At 36.0% G+C, this 26620-nt stretch overlaps 1 pseudogene; it reads left to right on the top strand.

Annotated features, from left to right (window-relative positions):
• Nucleotides 1-5249: 5249 nt before the first annotated feature.
• LOC131765259 (transcription initiation factor TFIID subunit 13 pseudogene) lies at nucleotides 5250-5666 on the top strand (annotated as a pseudogene).
• Nucleotides 5667-26620: the final 20954 nt, after the last annotated feature.

Below are 26620 nucleotides of genomic sequence, written 5' to 3'. Positions count from 1 at the left end.
CTAGCATGCCATGCTTAACAAGTTCAGAATGATTTACTGCTTTGCTGCTATCTTCAAATCTATTTCTCCTCTTATGTTGCTCATGCCATATGTATTTATTTCTCTCTATCTTTAGTATTGCCATCTTAGTTTAAGCCACTATTATCTCTTACCATCCTAATGTATTTGCAAAAGTTTACTAATTTGCTTCTTCTTCTCTTGCCTTTTTACGTTCTACGAAAAATTGTCAGAGAGATACATACACTTTTTTAGTGATTCCCTTTGACCTTAAAATAAATAAGAATCCCTTAATATAGCTGTTATGGAGTGAATTGTGTCCCCCCCAAAAAAAAAATATATATATAAAGTCTTAATCCTTAGTAGCTCAGAATGTAAGCATATTTGAAAATAGGTCATTGCGGATATAATTAGTTAATTTGAGATCATACTGGAGTAGAGTAGGCCCCTAACCCAAACTAATACAATGACTGGTTTCCTTATGAGAAGTCGGCCATGAGATGAGACAGAGCCACAGAGGAAGAACACCATGTATAGACAGAGGCAGAGATCGGAAAGATTCATCTACAAGCCAAAGAACACCAAGTACTGCCAGTCACTACCAGAAGCTAGGGAAGAGTCATGGAGTAGATTCTCCCTTCATACCCTCAGAAGAAATCAATCCTACAAAAACCTTGATTTCAGACTTCTAGCCTCCAAAACTGTGAAATAATAAATTTCTGTTATTTTAAGTCACCCAGTTTGTGATACTTTGTTCAGAGCCCTAGGAACCTCATGCAGTGGCTTAAGATTCTTCATAATTTACAGTTTCCACCTTCCTTTTCAGAACTCATCTTGTGTTACTTTCCTTTTCTTCCTCTGTTTCAGCTATAGTGACTTTCTTTAAAACTATTTCTCACCTTGGGACATTTGTCTATGCTTCACGTTCCTATCCCACGGGCTCTGTTCTCCACTCTTGGACTCATGCAGATGTCACCTTAAATGTCACCTCTTCAGAAAGGCCTAGAATTCTATGTTAACTCTGTTTTGATAAAGTGACTTATTTTGTAATTGAACGTTTATTTTTCTATCAATTGAATGTCTTTTTCCCTTGATGTATTTCTCTGTCTTGTCACCCTGTAGAGCCGGCATTTAGCATAGGGCCTGGGAAGTAGGACTTACTCAGTTGAGGAATATATGGAAATAAGTTAAGCCATTTAAAAATAGATTTGGAAAAGTTAGTGGGAAGCTAGGTGCAGAAAGCAATGTTATGCTGAGTGTTTTTCAATAAACAATGACTGTCATCCCTTGTAACTGCTCTTTATTTACAATCAAGTCTTCCTGAGGTGAGTACAGATGTAGAAAAATTAGTAGCTCACCAAGTGCCCATTGCCTTTGACCTCAGAATAATAGCCATCTGAGTCTAGTGTCACTGACCACACCTGTGTCCTTTTCTCAGCTACAACTGATGATGTGTACCTGACTGCCTTGACCTATGCTCACTGCAAAATTATCACATCTGATGTGCTTTTGAAACTAAGAATTCTAATTTAAGAACTGCAATCCTTTAAATTCAAATTATTTAAGCATAATCTCTGTCACTAATAATTTTGACCTTAAAATAACCTTTAAGGCCTCAAGGCCACAGTGCTCATACTGATAATACAGAAATGGTAATAAGAGCTGACATCATCTTCTCTCAGGATTGGTGTGAGTATCCATCAGTAGTTTAAAAGATAGGCTCATTCCAAGTATTCAGTTTTGTATAAATCAAACAGATTTGGTATCAAAGAAATCTTAATGTGTAAACAGTAAAAAAAAAATGTGGCTAAATAGTAAAACAATATTTTTTCTAATCTAATATAGTCAGTCAGATACACTGAATTCCCATGAATTTTCTGTTCTGCAGAAATTTCTTAGATACACGCATGTACAAATTCAGCCTGTTATTTTTAGTTAACTATGAAGTGATAGTTAACTTCACAAAAATTATCTCAACATAAAAGGAAGCTTTCAATTCCATAAAACAGCATATAACCTAAGAAATACAGTATTTACAGATTCATCTATAGACATGGTCTTTCTCAGAAAGTTCTGGAATCCCAGAATCTGCCTGTAACCACTCATCCCTTTTTACCCACTCCATTACTACTTCTACACTTTGGGGAAACAAAAGATGAGTAACATAGATTCTGTATCTCTGTGCAGTTCAAACTTGGTGGGTGTGACTTATAAATCAACTCAGTTTAAGGAAAACTGATGATGCTATTCAATGAAAAGACATAGGCTATTTTACATAAACAGATATCAAAAGGTTGTGGATCAATGATTTTTCTGAGGATTACATGAAATCATGTGTATAAAGTTCTTAGCATAATCCTTCCTCACAATAAGCACATAATACATAGTAGCTCATTTATTCTCCTCAAACTTGTAGCATGAACTCCTAGGATAAACAATTCTTTGTTAGATATATAGAAAGTTCAAGGAAAAAATATGGCATTTCTTTCTAAAGTACCAACTTTTCCTGATGGTAGGCAATATAAAATATTAACCATGTATTAATTTAGACACATGATATACTATAGTAGAAAATTTACATTTTTAAGCACAATGACATGCATTTTAATGAAGCTGGGTAGTACACAGAGAACAGAGATTTTTGAAGTCAAATACCTCAATTCATCATGTAATAGACATAGAACTATGGCAAGATTTTTTTTTATCATCTTATATCTATCAATATAATAGAGATACTAATAGCTGTCTTGGAAGACTGTAGTGACTTAAGGTATTTTAAAAAGCCTAGAATTATGCCTGTCACATAGTAGGTGCTTAAAAATATTAGATATTACTACTCTTTAACTTCCTCTTGGGGTAAGATTCTATATATTTGTAAAAATAAAAATATTAAAAATACAGCTGTGAACTGTTCTACTTGCTTACTATTGGGAATATATTTCCTTCACCATTGAATAAGCTTTTAAAATAAAAACTTCTTGTTCCTCCATTTTTTAAAATTAATACATCTGGGGTCAGACAGGAGGTTGTTACTACAAGGACCTTTATTCCTCTGGTGTGGAGAAACAAAAGGGTAGAGGTTTTAAGAATTGTTTAATAACAAATGTATAATATGAATGCTTTGCTTCCTAAAACAGATTTAATTTTCTTTTAATGTGCCTGAAACTTTGCCAAGATTTAAATTGAACTCTTTAATTTGATTTTGTTGAAAGGTTTTGATATTTGCCATCACAGCTTCATTTTTTTTTAAAGTTTAGGACCCATGCATCAAATTAATGTTTTTGACACTACATGTGCATGAAGATTTGAAGACCAATTCATTAGAAATACCTCAGATCTCTCAGAGTATTCATATCCTGCACATCACTGGGAAGGGTCACTTGGCCATCTTATAGACAGTATAAATCCAAGTTAAAAGATCCCCTTGGTGACTTTTCTGGTGGCACAGTGGTTAAGAATCCGCCTGCCAATGCAGGGGACATAGGTTCGAGCCCTGGTCCGGGAAGATCCCACATGCCATGGAGCAACTAAGCCTATGTGCCACAACTACTGAGCTTGCGCTCTAGAGCCTGAGAGCCACAACAACTGAGTCCGCAAACCACAACTACTGAAGCCGGCGTGCCTAGAGCCCATGCTCTGCAACAAGAGAAGCCACTGCAATGAGAAGCCTGCGCACTGCAACGAAGAGTAGCCTCTGCTCGCTGCAACTAGAGAAAGCCCACGTGCAGCAATGAAGATGCAACGCAGCCAAAAATAAAAATTAATTTTTTAAAATATAAGAAAGAAAAGAAAAAGGTCCCCTTGGAATCCATTCATTCTTTCAGTTTTAGGCAGCTGGCTACGTTAGAAAGAACACCAGCCCTGAGACAAAAGACTTGGGATGGATGGTCACATCTTTTTGACCTCTCACTCCCAGAAGTTAAATTACCCATGAAATAAGTAAAAAGGTCTACTCTTTCCTAAGGGGTTGTCATTGTTAAATGACACAATGTATTTCATGGTTTGCAAAATGCGATAAAAGTGAAAGCCAATCACTACACAAATATTTTTTGAAATTTACTATGGGGAGACCCTGGGGGGAAATACAGACACAATTTATGGTTTCATCCAATCTGTGGTCTAGCGTAATAGGTAACAATCAATGAAAACTTAGGCTACATGTTAGAAAGTGATGTATCCTGAAGAATGTAGTGACCAGACAAGTTATACTACTGTAATGCCACATTTAATATGTAAAACTTGATTGTTTTTCAAATTGATTTTATAAGTTGCTTTTAATTATTTAAAAAAACCCACACCAAATAAATACTGAAAAAATATAGAGCATAATAAAACCAAAATACTAATACTTAATGTCTTTAGAAGTATATATAGATATTTTTTCTTTATTCTTTGCAATTCTTTTTTAACAGTCTAATAATAACCTTCTCCTCCTTACCAACATTTCCTTAGGCATACCTACTAGGAGACACACAGGTAAAGAACCCAGTGAGTACAGAGAAGGTACGTAGAGTTTCTGATTTGAAAAAGAAAAAAAAAAAAAAAAAAAAAAAAAACTAGGGCAGGTTTAATGGCATTTATGCTGGAATTTAAAGGAAAGGTGGGGGCTTCCCTGGTGGCGCAGTGGTTGAGAATCCGCCTGCCGATGCAGGGGACACGGGTTTGTGCCCCGGTCTGGGAAGATCCCACATGCCGCGGAGCGGCTGGGCCCGTGAGCCATGGCCGCTGAGCCTGCGCGTCCGGAGCCTGTGCTCCGCAACGGACGGGAGAGGCCACAACAGTGAGAGGCCCGCGTACCGCAAAAACAAACAAACAAACAAAAAAAAAACAAACAAACAAACAAAAAAACAAAAAAAACAAAAAAAACAAAAAAAATAAAGGAAAGGTGGGATTTGCAGATGAATAGATGTTGGTGGTTTGAGCATATTTCTACAGGGATTGACAATGCAGCTATCTATATATGATATCCCAAATCAGAGTTCTGTAAATACTTGCCAAGGGAACCTGCCCAAAGACTCAGATTCCAAATTTGGTAGGGAAGGAAATTTTTTCCTACATGCCTTTTTTTTTCTCTCTTTAATAATTTATTATTTTAAGACTTCAGAAATGGTCCCCTTACTTGTCCTCTGCTGTTTCATTCTTACCTCTATCTAATCTGATATAGAGCAGCAATACACAACTTGAGGGGAGAGGGAAAATATAATTTTTTTTTAAAGAGTAGACATCGACCCTGTAGGTGGCTGGCTGCTGGGATGGCAGATGAAGAAGACCCCACCTTTGAGGAAGAAAATGAAGAAATTGGAGGAGGTGCAGAAGGTGGACAGGGTAAAAGAAAGAAGAATTTTTTCTAAAGAACTACGGTGTATGATGTATGTATGTATGTATGTATGTATGACCAGAATCCTTGTACTGAGTCAGTAGATATTCTTGAAGACCTTGTCATAGAGTTCATCACTGAAATGACTCACAAGGCAATGTCAATTGGAAGACAAGGTCAGGTACAAGTTGAAGATATTGTCTTCTTGATTCGAAAGGACCCAAGAAAGTTTGCTAGGGTTAAAGACTTGCTTACTATGAATGAAGAATTGAAACGAGCTAGAAAAGCATTTGATGAAGCAAACTATGGATCTTGACACCTTTTGTACTTTCTGAAGCTTCATTATTTTCTGGGGAAAGCATATTTAATAACTGTATTTTCCACAGTAAGGTTCTGATCTAGCCATGTGAATGAAAGATAGAGAACCACAAAGTTTTCAGTCTTTATTTTCATGTCTTCAATTTTAAACTGATATTTGAGCCTTTAATTGCCTGCCATTATATTACCATACTTTGAATTACTTATTGGATTTTAATGACCCACATGTAAGTCAAAGTACCTTGCAAACCATTCAGTTCCTTCTGATTTTGTGCCATTGTAGGCTGTACTGTAGCTGTTTAAAATGTGAAATCTAAATGGTACCTTTGATAGCTAAGACATGTGTTTCATGTTTCAAATTTTTTAGATTACAGTAGTCTAAGTTATTAAAAGATAGTGAACTGGTTTGTGTGTCTTTTAAGGAGAAAATGATAGAAAATACAGCCTTTTTTAAGGGTGTTTATTTGTCTTAAGATAATTTGTTTTAATACTCTTTTCTTTAGATAAGGAGTGATTTTTTTTATTTTAATATTTTATTTTTTGAGAAACCAAAAGTTTCCTATGAATGCTTCTGTGTTGGAAGACCTATTTGATTTAAAATCTTTGGGGCTTATACTGTTTGTCAGGTTTTAAGAGAACTCATCTCCCCAGGTCAAATTAAAGCTTCTAAATATAAGTGTTTTCAGTAGCAGGAATGGCATTGCTGAAAAAGCTGATGGTAGGATAAGCATTTGGGGTAGTGTTTTATTAACATATTTGTTAGTACTTGTTCATTGTGGAAATGTGTACTTGACTAAGACCATGTGTGGCTATGGAAACCACTTTTGTAGTTCAGCATATACAGGTTTTGTGTGTATTTAGCTTATTGTATTATTCTTGCACTTAGCTTAAAGTAAGGATTTAAAATTGCATTTAAGGGGATCATTGGATATTACTGTTTGTGAAACTGAATGTTTTGTGTGCTGCTTATAAACATTATCTATGAATCAGTACTTACGAAAATTTTACTTTCTTAACCTATCAATATAAGGAATAAAGTATGAAAAATTAAAAAGATTAATAATTGAAAAAATAAATAAAAAGTAGACATTGAGTACATTTTCCAAAACACTGGAGGAGAATGGTTTTTTTAAGAAAATAAATGTACTTACTAATATTTAAGTAATATTCATTCTTTTACAGAACATTGGGAAACAGTACAATCTTTAAACAATGACCTATTATTCTATTAATTCTACCTTTAAATACATTTTCATCTTTACCCCAACTCTATATGCTATATAGTATTATCCACTTTATATTACAGATGAGAAAAGTGAATCGAATCATGGAATGGTTAAGCTAAGGATCTTCTAAGGTTATACTGGAGCTGAAACTGGCTAAGGAAGTAGAGTAGAAATATGGAACATAAGGCCACAACCTCTACAGAGCATTCGATAGCACAGAGAGTGTGCACTAAGAGTTTAATAAATGGATATCACTTTTTTCATGGTACTACGAATGTGATTCCAGAGAGGAGAAAAGCATGAGTTTTCAGTCAACCAGAATTGATTTCAATCACAATTTTCTGAGTTTGGAAGATTTCAACTTAATCTAAGATCAAGCTTCAACTTTTTCAACCTAAAATGGCACAATGATACTAGACAGAAAGTAGGGTTGTGAGGAGTCCATATAGTATCTGTAAATCCACAGCAGCAATATCTACATATACAACTCAGTAAATGGTAGATTTTAATACTGACATGTCCACCACTTGAGGCTAATTTTATTCTTTTTCTCATTGACTTGTGATGCAGAATCTCCAGGGTACTACTCTATCAAATCTATCCAAAATAGCTCACATTTTATAAGCAAGTGAAGTATAAAATCACTGTAATGCAAGAATCCCTCTGAAATTATTTGAGTGCATGTCAGATTCTCTTGTAGGCAGATCAATAATTAATATTTGAATAGTGCTTTGCAGTTTACAAAGAATCAGTAAGAGCGGCAACTGATAATAGCTGATAAGGCACCACCCACAGAGGAAGCTTCAGACCTTGGATTACTTCACTCAGCATCACATAATAACTCTGAGCAAAATCTGAGGGCATTATATCAACATTCATAAAATTATTCTACAGAAAAAGATGTTTTTATCTCCTGGAGTTAAGTAAAGCATAAGTGAATAAAAACGATTACTATTACTAATTCTTTACCAGACAGAATATTGCCAGACCGCTTTTTAGAGCAGTAAGAAGCAAGGAAAATAATGAGAATAAAATGAGTTCAGATATAGGTAGAATGCAAACATGATTTGTGATATAGGTAGGATGAATATCTATCTATCTTTCTATCATCTATGTATCAATCATCTATCCATATTCATTTTCCATTCACAAAACATCCACTAGGGTGAGAATTTTACTTTGCAATATTATGCTGCAAATGAACATCATGCTTCTTTTTTAGTGGATACCTTTTCTATTCCTAACCATTTGTCTGAAATAGTGGTTTGCAAACTTCGATGTGCCTCATGATCCTCTGGGGAACTTAAAGCACAGACTGCTGAGGCCAACGCCAGTTTCAGATTCTGTAGATCTCAGGTGAGATCTGAGAATTTGCATTTCTAACTAGCTCCCAAGAAGTAACCATGCTGCTGCTCCTGAGAACATCTTTTGAGAACTAGTAAAGGCCGCACTGAGGCTCAAAACCACTCTTCCCACAAAGACCTTTTGATCACTCCTGGGCCCCCCCTTAAAACCTTCCTCCTATGATGTTTTTTGCACATTACCAATTAAATTCATCACATTACAGGAGTGACAGAGGTGAAAGAAAAAGTATGAAATGGGGAATAAATATTTGTTTGGACTTACCCAATAAGTAGCTATATCCTCATGGACAAGTTTCTTTCTTTCTCATCAAGGTTTTTTTCCTAAGGTTTTGTTCTTTTGTTCTTTTGTTTGAAATGCATTCTTCGGTTCTTCATGTTGCTTGATTCTCTGTGTTGGTTTCTATGCATTAGATGGAACAGCCACCTCTCCCAGTCTTGAAGGAGTGGCCTCCTGAAAAAGACAAAACTTATTTTTCGACACTGTCCTAGCCTTGGTTGTCTCTCAAACCTTTCTGACTGTCCAAGCAGTCTATTTTATTTTAAATAGCTCCTAGTAGCTGAGGGTGTGCCGAAGCCTGTCAGTGTCCCGAAGTGGAGGACCTCAGTCAGCACTTAGATTCAGGCTGATTGGCTGCATGTAAAAGCTACCTCCTGGGATTTACTGGTGCTCTGGAGCACAGCAGAGGGAGAGATGGAGGGAGGGAGAGATGGAGGGAGGGAGACAGGAGGGAAGTGGCAAGATGGCACCTGCCAGAAGGGAATAAAGATTCCTCACTCCCAACTCTAGCAAAGCAGAGGGAAACAGAAACTCAGAATATGTGTAAATCACCCATGCCCCTATAGCCAGTAAGTAACCTGCTAGATTCAAACTCAGAACTACTCAGCTCTCAAATGAACTCTTCTCCCGCTAATTAGAACAGAGAGTAGAGTTGGGAGGTTGTACAGGTCACTACCACCTCTGAATTCTGTGGTCATAATTATTTCAGATGATTAGTCTCACTTTTTAAATTTGAAGCTAAGTTTCCTGAAGAATTATGTGTTAAAGCAAATGTTAATAATTTATTTGCTGTATTAAGGCCTATTCTGTGCCAGGTATATCATAGAAGATATACCTAATTTAATTTAATTTAATCCATACCTCCACAGAGAGGCCTCTGGTTGACCCTAATGAAAGTATCTTCTTTTAGTTTCATTCTCTCTTCTATTACCATATTGTATTCTTCAAGTTGCACTTGACACTATCATAATACATAATGCTTATTGCTAGTCTATATCGTGTCTCTCTGCTTTGAATGGAAGCTTAATGAAATTAAAGATCTTATTTGAATTGCTTCATTTTTATCTTCCCCAGCTAGCATATAGTGCCTTGGAACATAGTAATAGACAAGTAAATATTTGTTGAATAAATGTAAAGGGTGTATTATTCCCTCTTTACGACTATTTCAGCTAATAGTTAAGACATTATCTTAATGATACATCAATTCATATTTATTTTTCCATTTGACCCCCAATGACCACGTGAGAAGCCTGCAGAGCTTCTCAGAGCCAATAAAGCAAAGTCTTATATCCAAAAGCACTGTCCTTAATGATACTCTACATCCTCACTCTTTCCATGAGCACCAAAATTCTAACTACAGTCGACCCTTGAACAACAAGGGTTTGTGTTGTTCAATCCACTTATACGTGGATTTTTCAGTAGGTACATATTACAGTACTACACATGCATGGTTGATTGAATCTACGAATATGGAACTGCAGATATGGAGGGCTGACTATATTCCTGTTATGTAAATATACATATGAACTATTTTTACACATGATTAAATATCTCACATTTTGAAGAAATTTGGCTTAAAAATGCAGGTAGGGCTTCCCTGGTGGCGCAGTGGTTGAGAGTCCGCCTGCCGATGCAGCAGATACGGGTTCGTGCCCCGGTCCGGGAGGATCCCACATGCCGCGGAGCGGCTGGGCCCGTGAGCCATGGCCGCTGAGCCTGCGCGTCCAGAGCCTGCGCTCCGCAACGGGAGAGGCCACAACAATGAGAGGCCCGCGTACCACAAAAAAACCCCCCAAAAACGCAGGTAGTGACACAAGATTTTCACTGAAGTTTTTTAGGAAGATTTTTAATTTGATATCATTGTTTAACTGTCAGTCTTCCACTTATAGGGGAATAAAGAACAGAGTTTGGCATCAGGAGACTTGGCATTAAACCTACTGGCTTGGACAGACAGTATAATGTAGGGTTTAGACTGTTGCATCCCACCTCTTGTCACTTATTACCTGCATGATCTCAGCCTATCCATTTAAGTTACATATGCCTTGGTCTCTTTATCTTTAAAATACCACTGAAAATACACGCTTCATCATATGTTCTACAAATTGGATGGGGTGATGCATATAGAGTTTTGACATAATCTATACCTGACATATGGAAGTCTTACCTATAACTTTTCTTTCTCATTTTTCTTTTTTTTTCTTTAGAATAAGACACCTTTACCTTATCGTCACTGTTCTTTTATTCATCTCATTTCAATTTTAAAGAAATAATAATAATATAATGATGATAAAGAAATTAATAGTTTTTTCAAGGTGAAATCCAGTATTCAAATTCAGATGTTAATCTCATCCTTTCCACCAAGATGGATGCTTCCTCATTTTATTCCTTGAAAAGTGAAGCTGCTCTTTGTAAATACATCTACTTTATCAGGTAGGTTGGGCTCGTGAGCTGGTAAAACCTGATAGAGCTCACCAAAGGCTCTTGATTTTACCTGGCTTTCTTTATTATAATTATCACATGGAACAATACTGGTTAACGTCATCCCTCTTGGGTTGCAATTAGCTTAATCTCAAGTATACTTCAGCCTTTAGTGGGCTTTTGATCTAAGAATGTTATTTTGTTCAGGCCATCTAAATACTCATTGGTCTGACAGATAACTGTCAACATTTATAATGGAGGTCACTCTCTTCTATTAATTTTAACTGCATTATGGCTTTTGATAAAGTGGGCAAGAGTGGATGTTAATCTATTTTGTACCTAAAAAAAAATGCCTTCATGAGGACAAAGTGCCAGTGGGACAAACTATACTTTATTTTAAAATATAAATAAATGTTTAAAGAATAAACATGTTTTCAGAATAAATCCCCTTGATATAATAATGACTTTTGGCATTTGTGACTCTTGTCTTTTAATGGGAGAATGAACATACTAGAGAAAATGAGCATCGTGAATTCATGAACCAACTTTTTACTCTCGGGGGGTGGGGGTGAGACTCCCACAGAGTCAGCAAACAGTTATTAGCTGTGTATGATATACCAAGTACTGGGATAGATTTAGGGCAGGGTTTCTCAACCGCAGCATGTTGGAACTGTGAGTGAGGCAATTCCATCATGAGTGGTTGTACTCATAACATCACAGGCTGTTTAGCATTATCCATGCTCTCTACCCACTAGATGCCAATTTCACCTCCTCCTCTAGTTGTTACAACCAAAAATGTCTACAGATATTGCTACATGTGCCCTGAGGGCAAACTTGCTCATGGTGGAGAACCATTAACTTAAAGTGTATAGAGATTAATCAGACAACTCTTGCCCTAAATATAGGTATCGGTTTATCTAGAAACACATGTAATTAGAAAATTCATATTCATAATTTCCATGCATATATCTGTACGAGAATAAATAGAGTGTAAACTTATATTTAAGGCATTACCTGCAACATTATCTATATTAGCCAAAAGAAAAAATAAACTCAACTTTCTAGAAGAAAGAAAACAATTTGTATCTCAACTGTTTTCTATGTGAGTTTACTACATGTGAGGCAACACGCTAGATTTTGTCACATATATTAGTACATTTTTTCATGAACATCCTATGTTTTATTATTTTTTTCTCTATTTATAACTAAGAAAACCATTAACATTGTTAATCACGTGTTCGAGTAAACACAACACACTGTTATCAGAGCTTGACTTCTAATTTAAATTTGTCTGATCTCAAACATTCTGCTTTTTACACAGAAATCACAAAAGAAAAATGTTTAAGAAACAATGTTAATACAATTGGTTAAAATATAAACTATTTGGAAAAACTATGAGAAAAGGGAATTTTTTAAGTTTAAAAAATAAATATGCAAAGATATGTTGAGTGTGATCACAATCACAGGAATCGATGTCAACGTGGGTATAAAGTGCATACGGAACACACCAGACTTGAATGGTTCATGCAAAAGCAATCATCTCTGTTAGTGGGGCTATGAGGTGATATTGTTATGAGGAATTATCATATCTGCTGTTTTTAATAGCTAATATAAAACACGTTATAGTAAGCATTTATGTGCAATCTAAGTGTACACTTTAAAGTCAGAGATTTCTTTGATTTTGAAAGAAAAAAACAGGCTGGATTTTAATAGCTCTTTTGCTCTGAGAATGTAAAGTGCTTTGCTAACCTCTGAGAATATAAAGCACTTCAGACTAGGAAGAGAATGAAGAGAAAATAAATCGCTGCCACCCTGTGAGAGTGTGTGGATGGGACATGTGGACTGACTCAAACAAGCATCAATACATGGGAGATGGACACAGCAGGAAGAGATGCTCTGGAAAACTGTCAGCCAGAGGCACAACCACACATGGGCATGACCTACAAGGACTTAGATTGCAGTAAGTGGGCAATTATTTTCTGACTTTAAAATGCCACACATTTTTTTTTCTCAAGAAAATATTTACCTTTGAACTACTGAATTGTTTCAAAGAAATACAGATTCAGAACTATAGTAATCCAGTTCAATCTTCTGTTACAGACAAGGAAATGCATACCAAGGAGAAATATCCCCAAATTCGGTGAAAAAGTTTGCAAGAAGACAGTATATTTAAATCAACGTGAAAAACATTTTTGTGGGAAATAGTTCCTTTGTGTATTGCGTGTACGTTTTGCTCTTTTAGCTGTTTTATTTCCTTCACTGTAAACGTTTATCATCCACCATATGTCATATTCTTCATAAATTGCTAGGAATACAGAAGTAAATACATAGCTCTAAAGCTCACTTCCTCCAGTGGTGCTGGGGTAACAGTGATCATAAAGTGAGGAAGCAGCTCTAGGAAGACTGGAGGGCTGGTAACAGGGAAGGCTTCATCTAAAAGTTTAATTATAAGGAGAGTCAACCAACCAGACTATAGATAACAGATAATCCAGACAGAAGGTTAGCATCGAAGGATAGGCTGTCAGGGTGGACTCAATCGTAAAAGGTTCAGAATCAGAGAGCAAACTCTGTGTCATAGACAGTCTTTCAAAGATCTGACCAAGAAGGATGATATTTTAGGATGAGAATCATGCAACAAATCCTGGGCTAAGGACTTTCTGTAAGTTATTTTTAATTCTCCACAGTAACCTGCCAGGTAGAGATTTGCCTTCATTTTAAAGGTGAGGAAACCAAAGCCCAGAGAAGTGACTTGCTCAAGGTTCTGAAGTGCTGAAGCTTGAATAATACTCAAACTTATACTGTGCAAGATGATTTCTATATGGCTTCCAGTATACCACACCGGGCAGAGCTATCTCTTACCCCATCCACTCCCATGTGGTCATTTAAACACAATAACTTGTGCTGTTAATTTTGGTCATTTGATTTCAGTTCATAAAAAACAGGCTGGATTTTAATAGCTCTTTTGCTCTGAGAACGTGAAGTGCTTTGCTGACCTCTGAGAATATAAAGCACTTCAGACTAGGAAGAGAATGAAGGGAAAATAAATCCAGGGCAAACAGGCAGTTCCAAAGGAGAGAACTGCAGGCTGAACACAATTAGCTTAAAAGAATAGAGAAAAGGTTTTGGAGTCTGCCTGGGATATGCCTATGTATCTTTAATATTAGAGGATAGTTGTGGGACCAGCAAATGCTGGAGAATTCACATAGTATGTTTGTCATAATCCCATCCTACTCTCTAGTGTATCAAAAACTTGTCCACAAGAAAACTCTCAACAAATTCTTGTGTCTTCCCCAGGGCCTATAGGATAAGCTGCAGAAACCCTTGCATGGCTCAGGAAGTCATCCACAATCTAGCTCCTACCTGTCCTTGAACTTCATCTCCTCTCTCTTGCCCCTTATGCTTTATAGTTCAGATATATAGATTACCTGTAGCTTCTCCAACATGCAATACTCTCTCAAATCTCTGTGCCTCAAAAAAGTTTTCTCTAACTGGAAGCTCATCCTTTTTGTTTGTTGGCCTGGAAAACATCCACTCATCATTCAAGTTCCAAGCTAAACTCTATCCCTACTATGACACCTTCTCTGTTTATCCCTTTAACAACAATCAAGTAAATTTCTTTGATGCTTTCTAGCTTGCAGACACCTCCACTAGCAAAAGTATTTCACGGTGTTGAAATCATTTGCTTGTTTGTTTTCTTCCCCACTAGACTATACAACCCTATTTCATTGTGTTTCTTTTCATCTTTGAATTTTAACATCAACACAATGAGTGACTCATGTATATGCTTATGACGATTAATTTTATGTGTCAACTTGGTTAGCCCACAGTATCCAAATATTTAAACATTATTCTGGATGTTTGTCAAGGCATTTTTTAGTTGAGGCTAACATTTAAATCAACAGACTTTAAATAAAGTATATTATCCTCCATAATAAAAGTGGGCCTCATCCAATTAGTTGAAGGCCTTAATAGAAAAAAAGACTGACTCCTCCAAAAAAGAATGAATTCTGCCAGCAGACGACCTTAGGACTTGAACTGCAACATCAACCCTTCCCTGTGTCTCCAGTCTTGTTAACCTACCCTGCAGATTTAGAACTTCCCAACCTCCACGATTGCTTAAGCCAATTTCTTAAAATCAATCAATCAATCAATCTTCCTCTCTCCTCCCTCTCACGCTACTCTCTCTCTCTCTTTCTTTCTCTCTCTCTCTCTCTCTCTCTCTCTCTCTCTCGTCCCACATCCTATTGATTCTCTTTCTCTGAAGAACCTGGACTGATACAATGCTGAATGGATTTGTTAAAAAAAAATTGATAGAATCTTCCTCTTCCTACACTGGTTTTCTTTTGTCTGTAAATAAAGAATAATATGTACAACTGAATAAGCTTTAGAATTTATACTAATAAAAGCTCTGATGGTTATTACAGGGGAAAGGTTTTCATTAGTAATTACTTCTACAAAAGAAACTATTAACTCCTAAACATCCCAAAATTGCATCCTCCCTAGGAAGACATATTTTCATATATTTCAATTCCTCTATTAATTATTATTTGAAAACTGACTTAGAATCAGAAGATCTGGGGTCTGACATAAGCTCTGCCACTCAGGAGCTGGAAGATCTTGGGCAAAATCACTCAACCTCTTTGACCCTCAGTTTCCTCATCTGTGATTTGTGTACTTTCAGGTGACTTGATGTCACCTACTTCCATGAAAGAGAGGAAATTTAAGTGGAAGAAAAGCATGATTTAGACACAGAGACATAAGGTTTGAATTCAGGCTTGTTAACTTGTTGGTCATGCGTTTCTAAAAAACGTTGTTCACCTCTCTGTCTATTAGCTTCCTCATCTATACATGGAGATAACTGTATTTGCCTCACTGTATTGTTATTCGAATAGAGTGTGGTGCTGCAGACATAGCTGAGGCTTGAAATGAAATAATCAGGGATACACTTGAATTGTTCTTGAGTCTAGAGGGAGTGTTTCTTGTTAGTGCCCAGATAGTCATGACAACTCTGTGCAGGGAAGCAAGGTGTCCCCAAGTCTGCACTAGGCAGGAAATGAGCCTTCCTACCAAAGGAATTTTAAAATATTCCAAACAGTATCTCAAGAGTGAAGGGTCCTCACAGAGAAAGTGCACACATCACGAGTGTGCAGATACACACGTAAGATGTCCAGGTAGGAGATGCAGAGAGGCTGCTCTTCACAGCCTGGTCTGCACACTGAAGACCAGTGATTCGGACATTGACAAATGTACCCTAGAAACTTAGATAGAACTTTGTACTTCAGGACTGTTCTTTGGGAAGTCACATAATCCAGGGCTAAGGGTCTCATCTGTTAGTGATAGCACTTGAAAAAGATGAACACATGGGCACTCACAGAAAATCTTTGGACTGGACTAAAACATGAGACCAGACACTTCAAAAGAGTAGCTAATTCTAAGGAAGGACTGTGAAGTTTCATTGTTAGCCACTACAAATTCTTGAAGTTTATTTTATATTCATGTGTACATTTAATTATATATTTTTCAAGATAAAGTTTCAGCCCTTAGTAACACATTTTTCATCATCAGAAAATACTGAGTGTAGGGGGCTCTTACAATGTTAAGACTAACGTGATGGATCACATGGTACCACCTAATTATAAGCCAGGATTCTGGTGATCAGTGTCTAAACTGCTTCCCAAATGTAATGCTGACTAAACCAGGTATATATTTTATTAGTAGTAGTAGTAGTAGCAGTTGTTGTCATATTAAATTTTTGAAGGGTAGAGGTGTTGTATGAGCCATAAGGAAATTATCAAGTATACATATTTTCGAAGTAAAAATTGCATAGGACAAAGTTAAAGAGGTAAGGAAGATTTATTCAAGGCTATTGCAATAGCCTCCTATTGCAACAGGAGAGAGATTCTGAGAGACAGAACTCAGCCTGAGCTCAAACTGGGAAGTTTTAAGAGCTGGAATTACAGGCCATCTTTGTTTGCTAATTGGTATTACTCAAAGGAAAAGTGAACTTTCTAATATCTTCCTGACAGGAGGTTGTTTTAGAACTTGAAGCAAAGTGCCAGCTGAAGTTCATCTCCTAACTTCCCACAGAAGCTGGGAAATTGGGGCACTGTCTTCCTTGATGATCATATTTCAAGGGCATGGCTCCCAGGCCCTTGAGAAAGATAGTCTTGGGTTATGAATATGGCAAGAAGGTTTTTAAAAGATTTACATTTCGAAGGGGTAGAAACAAAATATGCAGTTCCAAGTTTTCTAAAGTAAATGCTCTAAGGAAAGGGAGGTCAGGGCCTAGAATCTTGTCCAAAGTTTAGTCAAGCTGAGGGTAACAGTAGGACCATCTTGGTAAATGTGCAGATCATAGGACATCCTCAATGCATTTGAGCTATCATGATTAATACGCTGATCATTATCCGTGCTCTATGTTTTTCCATTTGGAATTTGCCTTTGTACACCTTCTCAAAGGGAGGTTGTTAACTGTTTAAAAATATTTATTTTCCTTGTGCTTCAAAAAATAAATGCCTCTCCTCTCATGAGATTGATAATTCATTATATTAGTTGTCTCCTTTCTCACTTAAAAAAAACTTATTTTGTTTCACTGCACTTTACACTTGAAAGGATTTCAACATTGAAGTTTGAAACTTTCCCTCACATCAGTCTTACCTGTTCTAATTAAAACAAGATTAGCTGACATTCACAAGTCATTTACAAAATGTATAACTGCATTTTGAGAACTTATCTAATTATACAGACAACATGGGAAATTGCAAGAAGATACTGAAATTTACCCTAATATTTTCTTTACACTACTTCTTCAAAGCTTCATTAATGAACAGTTATTAACATATTCTCTGTGAATTAGAATCTTGATATCTTTCATTTTATCTTTTTAACTGAACAACAGAGCTTCCTAAAAAACACAAACACAATTAAAATGGAAGCACAGGGAGAGAAAATCAGCACTATGAGAAAGTGTTCTGTTCTGGATGCTTTTACAGACATACATGATTTTATTTAATCCACGTGTCTATACAGAATAATTGGGTGTATTATTCTCATTTCACAGATGAGAAATTTGAAGCTCAGTGATGTTAAATAACCTAACCAAGGACAATAATCTAGTAAATAAAGAAAAAAGAATCAAATCTCTGAGCCTACTCTGTGATCTATAACTCCCATATACTTATCATTATCAATAAGAGGTAGGTACAGAAGAGGACTTGGTGAGTCATTTTGGAAAATCCTATTAAATATTAGAATATACATTTCTACTTGGCATATGGAAAATATATTTAAAATATAAGTGGTAGAAAGTAAAGTTCCAAATGAAAAATTCAACGTAAAATTCTTCTCATTTGAAGCACAAGTAATCTCATTGCAGAAAATACGAGAATCTTGTTTTGTTAGGGTTGGGAGATATTTACTTTTCTGTGAAGGAAAAATATTAGAAAATATAGAGACCTTTCCCTATACTGTGAAATTATTTGATATTCCATTTTGGAAGAAGTGGTACAATTTTTGAAAACATAAAGATCACCACGAAGTGAACAAGTAGAAGGTAATGCAGCACTGGATTCGAGAGTTGGCAACTTGGGACACAGGCACAGAAAGTTCAGATCTTGGAGAAATGGAAAAAAAGAAGAGATCCAACAGTGAGAACCTATAACTTCCCCCTGTAAGCCACAGGCTCCTTCACTCTTGGAGGGAGATGGGGAGAGAGGGAGAATGTGGGGACTCTGTCTCTCCCTAGAACATACTATAGCAGAACCCTACCAGTGCCAACAGTCTGAATAACTCTGGAAGCAGATTATTCCCCAGAGGCTCGGAGAAGAAAGCAGCTCTGCCAACACCTTACTTTTAGCCTGGTGAGCCCTATATTCAATTAAACCTACAGAACTGTGAAATAATAAGTTTGTGTTGTTTAAACCACTAAATTTATGGAGATTTGTAATGGAAGCTATAGAAAACTAATATACCACATTCAACTGAGTTCATCTGTGCACTAGTTCAGATAACTTAAAAAAAAAGTTTCCTGAATTTGTTTATAGTTGCTATGCTAGATAATGCTTACTATTTCTCATCTCCTCTTCTCAGTTACCTTGAGACTTCGTCAGAGATACAGACCCAGACTGATTTATTACGATTGGTCTACAGTATGAGTGACGCAAAACTTTTCTCAGATCTGGCTCCATCACTCTTGGGTTTTTCAAAACTATGAAAATCAGTGGATTTAGGTTCCCAGTTTCTGTATGTATAAACGTGGGTGTAATTGTGAATATCTGCTCTTCAAAATGAAAGCAATGTATACCAAGTACCTATATTCATGTGACGGGTGTAGTGCCTGGTACACCATGTTTCCTGATGACTACACTGTAGGACATGCACCCAGAAACCCTGGCTCCTCAAAGCAGGGCAGCTTCACTGGGAACGCGGGAAGTGAAACACCTTACCCCAGCACCCACAATAATTCCCCTTGTCATCTAATTTTTTAAAATGACTGTTTAAAACAGGCTGCATTTCCACTACGTCCACATTCTGATGCTAACAGATTGTTTCCTATATAACCGAAAAGTGATTCTTCACTGAATTACCCATTAACTGTGCTATTTTCTTGAGACTGCTCACAAAATCAATAAAACTGGAGTTTCAGAAAGAGTGATAACTTCTATCACTCTCTTAGGCTTTAAGTGACGGATTCCTGTGACTATGGATTGAAGGCACTAAATGCTGTCTTGTGCATTTTATCTGACCTTGTGTTAATACAAATTGAAAGTAAGCAATATCAAGGTGTCTGTTCCCCAAAACAAAAGGAGAGATATAAAAGAGAAGACAACAGGTTTGAATATCAAAACTGAATGACCCCATGAAATACATGTATATTTCAGTCGATAGTTTATGGAAAAGGAAATCTGAGAGAATATCTATTTTCTGCTATGTAATAAATGCTTAGGGTACACAAAAAGAGACAGATTGCCCTGAGCAGACTTGGAGCAATAATTGTGTGCATGCATAATTACCAAGCTAAAGAGAAAATTTTAAATAAAGCATGAAATTTCAAAGACAAATGACTTTCTGCACTACTGGGACTATCTTCAGTGATTTCTAAAACCCGATAAACTTGGTAAATGGATTTAATTAAATCAATATTACTACCCTTCCCCCAAATTAGGCGTGTTCAACTAAAGAATAATTTGGTGATTAATTTTTGGTTAACTCCTGGCTTTCTATCTTTTGCATCCTTTTACCTTCAACCTTTTAGGGTTTTATCATATTTTTTTTCTTTACCAGTTAGAAAATTATAAATTGATATCTAATATTTTAGTGGTTACTGCAGAAATTCTGACATATGTTCATATTTACACAATACCTAAACTTAAAAATAAAACGTTAAATAATAATTCCTAAATTAAATCAATATAGTAAATCATCTGCTTTGCAGTTCAAGAAGCTTAAACATCCTTAATTTAAATTACCCATTTCTTAAGAGGGATCTGGGATCTGACTTCCTTTATTCCTTACACATTAAATATTATAAAACAGTTAGTGAAACACATTAACATTAATGAAAAACAAACAAGAATTAAAAACTGTACAGGACAACCATATTTATTGGCCAGATTCTGCCCTCAGCCTACAAGTCTGCAATCTCTGATTTAATTTAATACGTTTCTTTAATAAGGCTTTTAAGGTAATAGAATATCAGCTGGGGAGCCTTGAAGCTAAATACAAATTAACTGCATACTTTTCACCAAATGGTTAATTGAAACAAATTTTACAGTGATGGCATCTACTAGTACAGCTATAATTAAAGTAAAATTCTAGTGGAATTAGCTATTCTTCAAAATGAAGTACTTTGTAAATTCACATATGGTTAAGGAAAATATTTCTATTTTGGTTAGTACAGTTTCCCTGCTCTAACATTTAACGTTGCATTGGAAACTGGGTTTCAATGAAAGCTTTATTTGCAAAATCCTTCAATTACAAATTTTACTGGCATTTTGGAAGCAAAAATAGATAGTCATTTTTGTAAATATTTTAGTCCTAGAATACAAAAATTATATCAAATAAAAATTATAATAAATAAATAAATAAATAGCAAAAAAAATTATACCAAAGTACAATTAAAATTAGCCAAAGCTCACTTAATTCACACAATCAGCAAGGATTTGCCTACTGGAGTAATACTTCATTAACTGCCAGTGGTAATGAAGCAGGTAAGTTGCTCTGCCCAGACAGTGCATGTGATGTCCAAAAAAATTACCTAAATTTACTAACCCTCAGTTTTGCCATCTAAGATGGAGATAATGACACTTTTCTGTCACTGGCAAAGCCTGTCAACAATTCCTGGAAAGTAATCATAGAATCTGGGTAATAAAGTCTAACCTTTTTTTCCCTTTGTGCTTGGTCCAGTTTCACTTGCTCACAGCGGGAGTCGCGTGCTGAGGCCACACATCAGCCCTTCAGACCAGCGTTCCTCTTGTGAAAGGGCCGTGCGCCACACTTCAGCTTCGTGGACGCCGCACAGAAGCTCCGAGACACATAAGCTCTGAGGAAACACTGCAGTTCAAGATGGCGGCGGCAAGCTGTGGGCCGAGAAGCTGCACCCGGCACTAAGATCTGGAGCATCTGTGCCAGACTCGCGAGAACTCCGCCTCGCCCCGCTCCCCGCAGGAGAGAATCCTCTGAAGCCGCCCCTCCCACCGCCAGACAGGGAGCACCTGTGCTCTGGAGCTCGCACCTCTCCTTGCTTTGATCAAAGAATGAAGCTTTTCTTTGGTTCTGAACTGAACTAGGCCTCCTATTGGCTCCAAAGACACGGAACAGAGGGATTCCTGTTGGGGATCGACTTGGGAAGGTCGGTAACATTTTCTTAAGCATTTTGATACCTGTAGCGTACCGAAGAGAAGAGCTTGTCACAGAAAAATCACAAATAAATGTTAGCTCATATGATTATTTGCCATATTCCATGTAAGCAGTAAACTCTTCTTGGATAAGTTGCCTTCTCATTTCTGATGAGAGAAACTGAATAAGGAGAAAATATTTTTAATAATAAATAAATAAGCAAATACAAGAAAAAGTATGGATTTTTAAAATCTGAATAAAATTTTTAGTTTTTAAGGTCTTTGTTTTCAACCTCTCAAGAGAAATGATAATAGCTTTCTACACCACTTTGAAGAATCTGTTACCTGAATCGTTTTAAACTTTTTTTTTTTTAACTAATGTGAAACTGTTCGAAAACCTCTGTGATAATTGTGGTAGGTGTGTTTAAAAACACAACTCGTTAAGTCTTTTGTTTTTTACTTTATGTTACTAAATTTTTTTTAACATATAGAAAAAATAGACTAGTATTAAAAATAGACTATTATTACAAACACCCAAGTGCTTGCTACTTACGCAGTTGTCTGTCAGTATCTGTGGGGGTCGGTTCCAGGACCCTCAGATTCCAAAATCCCCAGATGCTCAAGTCCCTTATAGTATAAAATGCCACAGTATCTACATATAACCTACGTACATCCTCCCATATGCCTTAAATCATCTCTAGGTTACTTCTAATACCTAATACAATGTCAATGCTCCGTAAGTAGTTGTAAATACAATGCAAATGCTGTATAAATAATACAGTTGCCTTCTCGAGTGTGGCAAAGTCAAGTTTTGCCTATTGGAACTTTCTAGAATCTTTTTCTGAATGTTTTTGATTGGCGGCTCGTTGAAACTGTGGATATAGAGCCCTCAGGGAGGTCAACTGTATTTACTATGTGTTAACATTTTTTCTATTTGCTTTATTTATCTATTTTTAGTTTGCTGAAATGTTTTAAAATAGAGAAATCTTTTAATTTTATCCCTTGTAATATATTAAATAATTTGAAAAGCAAATGATGATTTTTGATTTTACATTAATGTATATGCTCAGGCCATTCACAAGGTAAATAGCTAGTTTGTGAACAATCACATGAAAACTGCACAGTACCAACTGACAGTCAACTACAAATTTATCAGGATTATTACACTTACACAATGTCAGTAGTCTGTGTAATTATTATATGTAATGCCATTAGACGTAAATATTTCTATCAATATTCTATCAATTCTCCCACCTTACTTTATTCATTTAAGGCAAAGTTAGCCATTTTATTAGAAATTATGATAAAACATAGTCATAATTCACATTATGAGAAACCTTTCTTACCTTTTTTCACTTTAACAAGGTGATTTTGTTAAGTGTACCTATTGTAATTTCTGTTTACTGTATTTGAAATTTTAATTTATTTATATTTAAGAAAATATATACTTAAAATTCTAAAAAGAGCATGAAGCATGAAGCTCTCTCTGCCCTGACCACATCCATTCAGTTTACCTCTGATTCTGAATACAGACAGAAACGTTCCTCTGTGATTAGTTTTCATCATACATAACAGGGGCTGGAGTGAAAACTGAAAAACTGCTAGGTATTTATTAAAAAAAGAATTTGAAACAACAAGGTCCTACTCTACAGCATAGGGAACTATAATCAATATCCTGTGATGAACCATAATGGAAAAGAGTAGAAAAAAGAACATATGCATTGTATAACTGAATCACTTTGCTGTGCAGCAGAAATTAGCACTGTAAATCAACTATACTTCAGTTTAAAAAAAAAGAGTTCGAATATAGGTAATTGGTTAACAAGTTTCTTCCAAGGTAACAGGAACAAATGAAAGATGGTGTGTAAAAGAACTTTTGGACATGTTAATTTTTTTTAAGTTATAGAATATCCAGACAATAAAAAAATCGGCATACTTGTCCTAACTGGCACATTAAACACTGTACCCACAGATGTAGAATGCACATTATTTTAAGGAGTTCATGGAACATTTACCAAAATTGACCATATGCCAAGCTATTAAAAAAAAAGTCTTAATTTATCTTAAGGGATAGAAATTATCTAATATATATTTTCTGACTACACACTATACTGTTCTTCATATTTTGACCCAGAATATTTTCAAATGATTTCAGGGCTTCAGTTCCAATCTTCAGTTGGGGAAGTATTTCTCAGAATTCAAAAGAGGGTATATTTGGAGTTATTTTTTTTTCCTTTGCCTAAGTTCTATGCCTGCTACTATAGGATTTGACAATGCCTTTCATCCACAGTGTTCCACCGACTTTAAAACAATGCAAACAGAAATTTTAATTGAAGCTTTACTAGAGAACAAAAACAGTGAAAACATAAAGCTACTGTAAAGTAAAAAAAAAAAAAAGCCCTGTTAAAGAAAGTTGCATCATCTCCACCTAATGACCTTTATCCTCTAGAGCAGATCAGAAACTATAACTAATTCAGCAGAGTGATTGAAGCATGGTTATTACATGTGCTGTGTAGTGCCCATTTTCAAATGAAAAATGAATTTTTATTTCAACTTTGCTGATGGAGCATGAGAATTTTGGTTGAGTCTTCTTAGGTCAGGATGGTAAGTACTGTGATTCTCTGGAAGAAGGTAGGGATAGAAGTTGGTGTTCCAAAGAATAGAAGAAGGTGAGTTGTCCTTGCAAAATTGGAGGTGGGAGAAATTATATCACAAGGAATATATTAAAGAAGGTGACAGGCTTTGGAAATGCAGCAACTAAAAATTGACCAAACAATTTAATTTCTTGAGCCAATTTTATTGGCTCTACCAATGAGTGAGTGATTCCAGTGTCCTTCAATAAAGCTCTACATGAAGGACAACCGTGTGCACGTTTCTTTGAGATGGAGGTAGAAAGATGAAAGATAATAACTTGCCTAGGAGTGGACTAATAGGATTGGTTGTGGACTCTCAGAGTCCTTGGGAACAGATACATGCTGCCTCAGGATCCCAGGAAACATCGGCTACCTAAAGGTTTTAGCAGAAGATGTAGACTTGCAAGCCAAGTGGGCGTGTTTTCAGGAATAGTTAGGAGGGTCTGCAAGGACCCCTGAAGCTTCCAACTGTTCTCACAGTTGTAGGAGCTGGAAAAATGTCTGTCATATATTACCAACTGCACACAGGTGAGTTTAAGTATGTTTAAAACCCTCCTAGATGTGTATATATTCCCTGACTCCACAATCTCAGGTTACACAGTAAAAAATAGGCAAAATCACCACCTGAAATCAGACCATGAAAGCACTAAATTGAACTACTAGCATCAAGGCTCATTCGCCTCAGACCTGTGGCAATTGACTAAACCTAGGGGAACAGAATCCATATTAACCCAGGAAACAGACTTCCCACCAGGAAAGAGTAAGCAGGCTTCTTGTAGAAAAAGCAGCTAAGCCTGTCAGACATTTAACTTATCTCCTCCCTAAGCAGCTGAAATAATAAAGCAATAATGTCCAGCTCACTGCCCTGCAGAGAGAAAGAAGGCCTAAAATCATATTGAACAAAGTCAAAGGAAATTAGAAAACTGAAGAGGAAGTAGATTAATATCTGAGTGAACACTATTCTTGGCTAAGAACTCTTAAAACTTTATATCTCATATTCTTAACAATTTTGCAAGTTAGATCTTACTACCCACATTCTTTAAGTAAGAAAGATGAGATTCCAAAAGTTGAAGGAAACTGACCAATTCTTCAAGAGCTCATAAGTGGCAGACTCTGGATTCATACCATATTCCCTTCTCCGATGGCCAATGGGTGAAAACTGATCTTTATTTGAACTCAAAACCATAATCACTAGGAAAGAATAAAATACGTATTTTACTTTCTTCCACTGATGAATAAGGTATTGTTTCAAAAGAAAAAAACAATTGTAGAATGTGCAGAATCCCCTCAATAAGTTTCCTATCTAGGTGTTCTCAGAGAGATGAAATGACTTCCTGAATTCTATGGCTGCCTTGATTCCTCTTCAACATGTTCAATCAGATTTTTAAAATTGTATCTCATTTCCTAATTCTTCCTGCTGGGAAATTTGTGCTGCCGTAAAATAGTTTGTCCTAGCCAGAACTGGAAGAGAATGACATTTTAATAACCATTTTTGAGAGGAATTTGGTATTATATGGTTGACTTTTAATTATGCACATATATTGAGCTGGAAATTATGCCTCTACAAATCTATCCTAAGTACAGCTCACATACATGTATTGACATATATGTGAAAGGATTTTTATTGATTTATTCCAAAATGAAATTTGAAAATAATCTAAATGTTTATTCAATAGAGGAGTTGTAGTATATACCTTATAGAATATGTATATGATGCAATATACACCCTCTAGAATGGCTAAAAGTTTTTAAACGTTTTAAAAAAGCATTGGAAAACTTTTGGAAATTTCTTTTAAGTTTCAATGTATACCTATTCCTACTTTATGGCTCAGTCATTTCACTCAGCAATTTACCTAAGCCGAATGAAAAAAATATGTCCGAATGAAAATTGTTGCACAAATGTTAATAGGAGTTTTATTCACTGTAGTCAAAAGCTAAAAGCAATCTAAATGCCCTTGTGAAAGGATAAACAAAATATGGCATATCTCTTTGTTGGATTACTATGCAAAAATGCAAAAGAATGAACTAATGATACTTCCTTGGATGTATCTCAAAATTCATATATTGAATTAAAGAAGACAGTCACGGGATTTCCCTGGCAGTCCAGTGGTTAAGACTCCGCACTTCCAATGCAGGGTCACAGGTTTGAACCCCGGTCAGGGAAATAAGATCCCATGTGCTGCTGCATGGCAAAAATTTTTTAAAAATTAAAAAAAAATAAAGAAGCCAGTCACG

The sequence above is a fragment of the Kogia breviceps genome, chromosome 11 (assembly GCF_026419965.1).
Source record: "Kogia breviceps isolate mKogBre1 chromosome 11, mKogBre1 haplotype 1, whole genome shotgun sequence".
NCBI lineage: Eukaryota > Metazoa > Chordata > Mammalia > Artiodactyla > Physeteridae > Kogia > Kogia breviceps.
The sequence above is the reverse complement of the archived record's forward strand: the minus strand, read 5'-3'. Positions and strand labels throughout refer to the sequence as shown.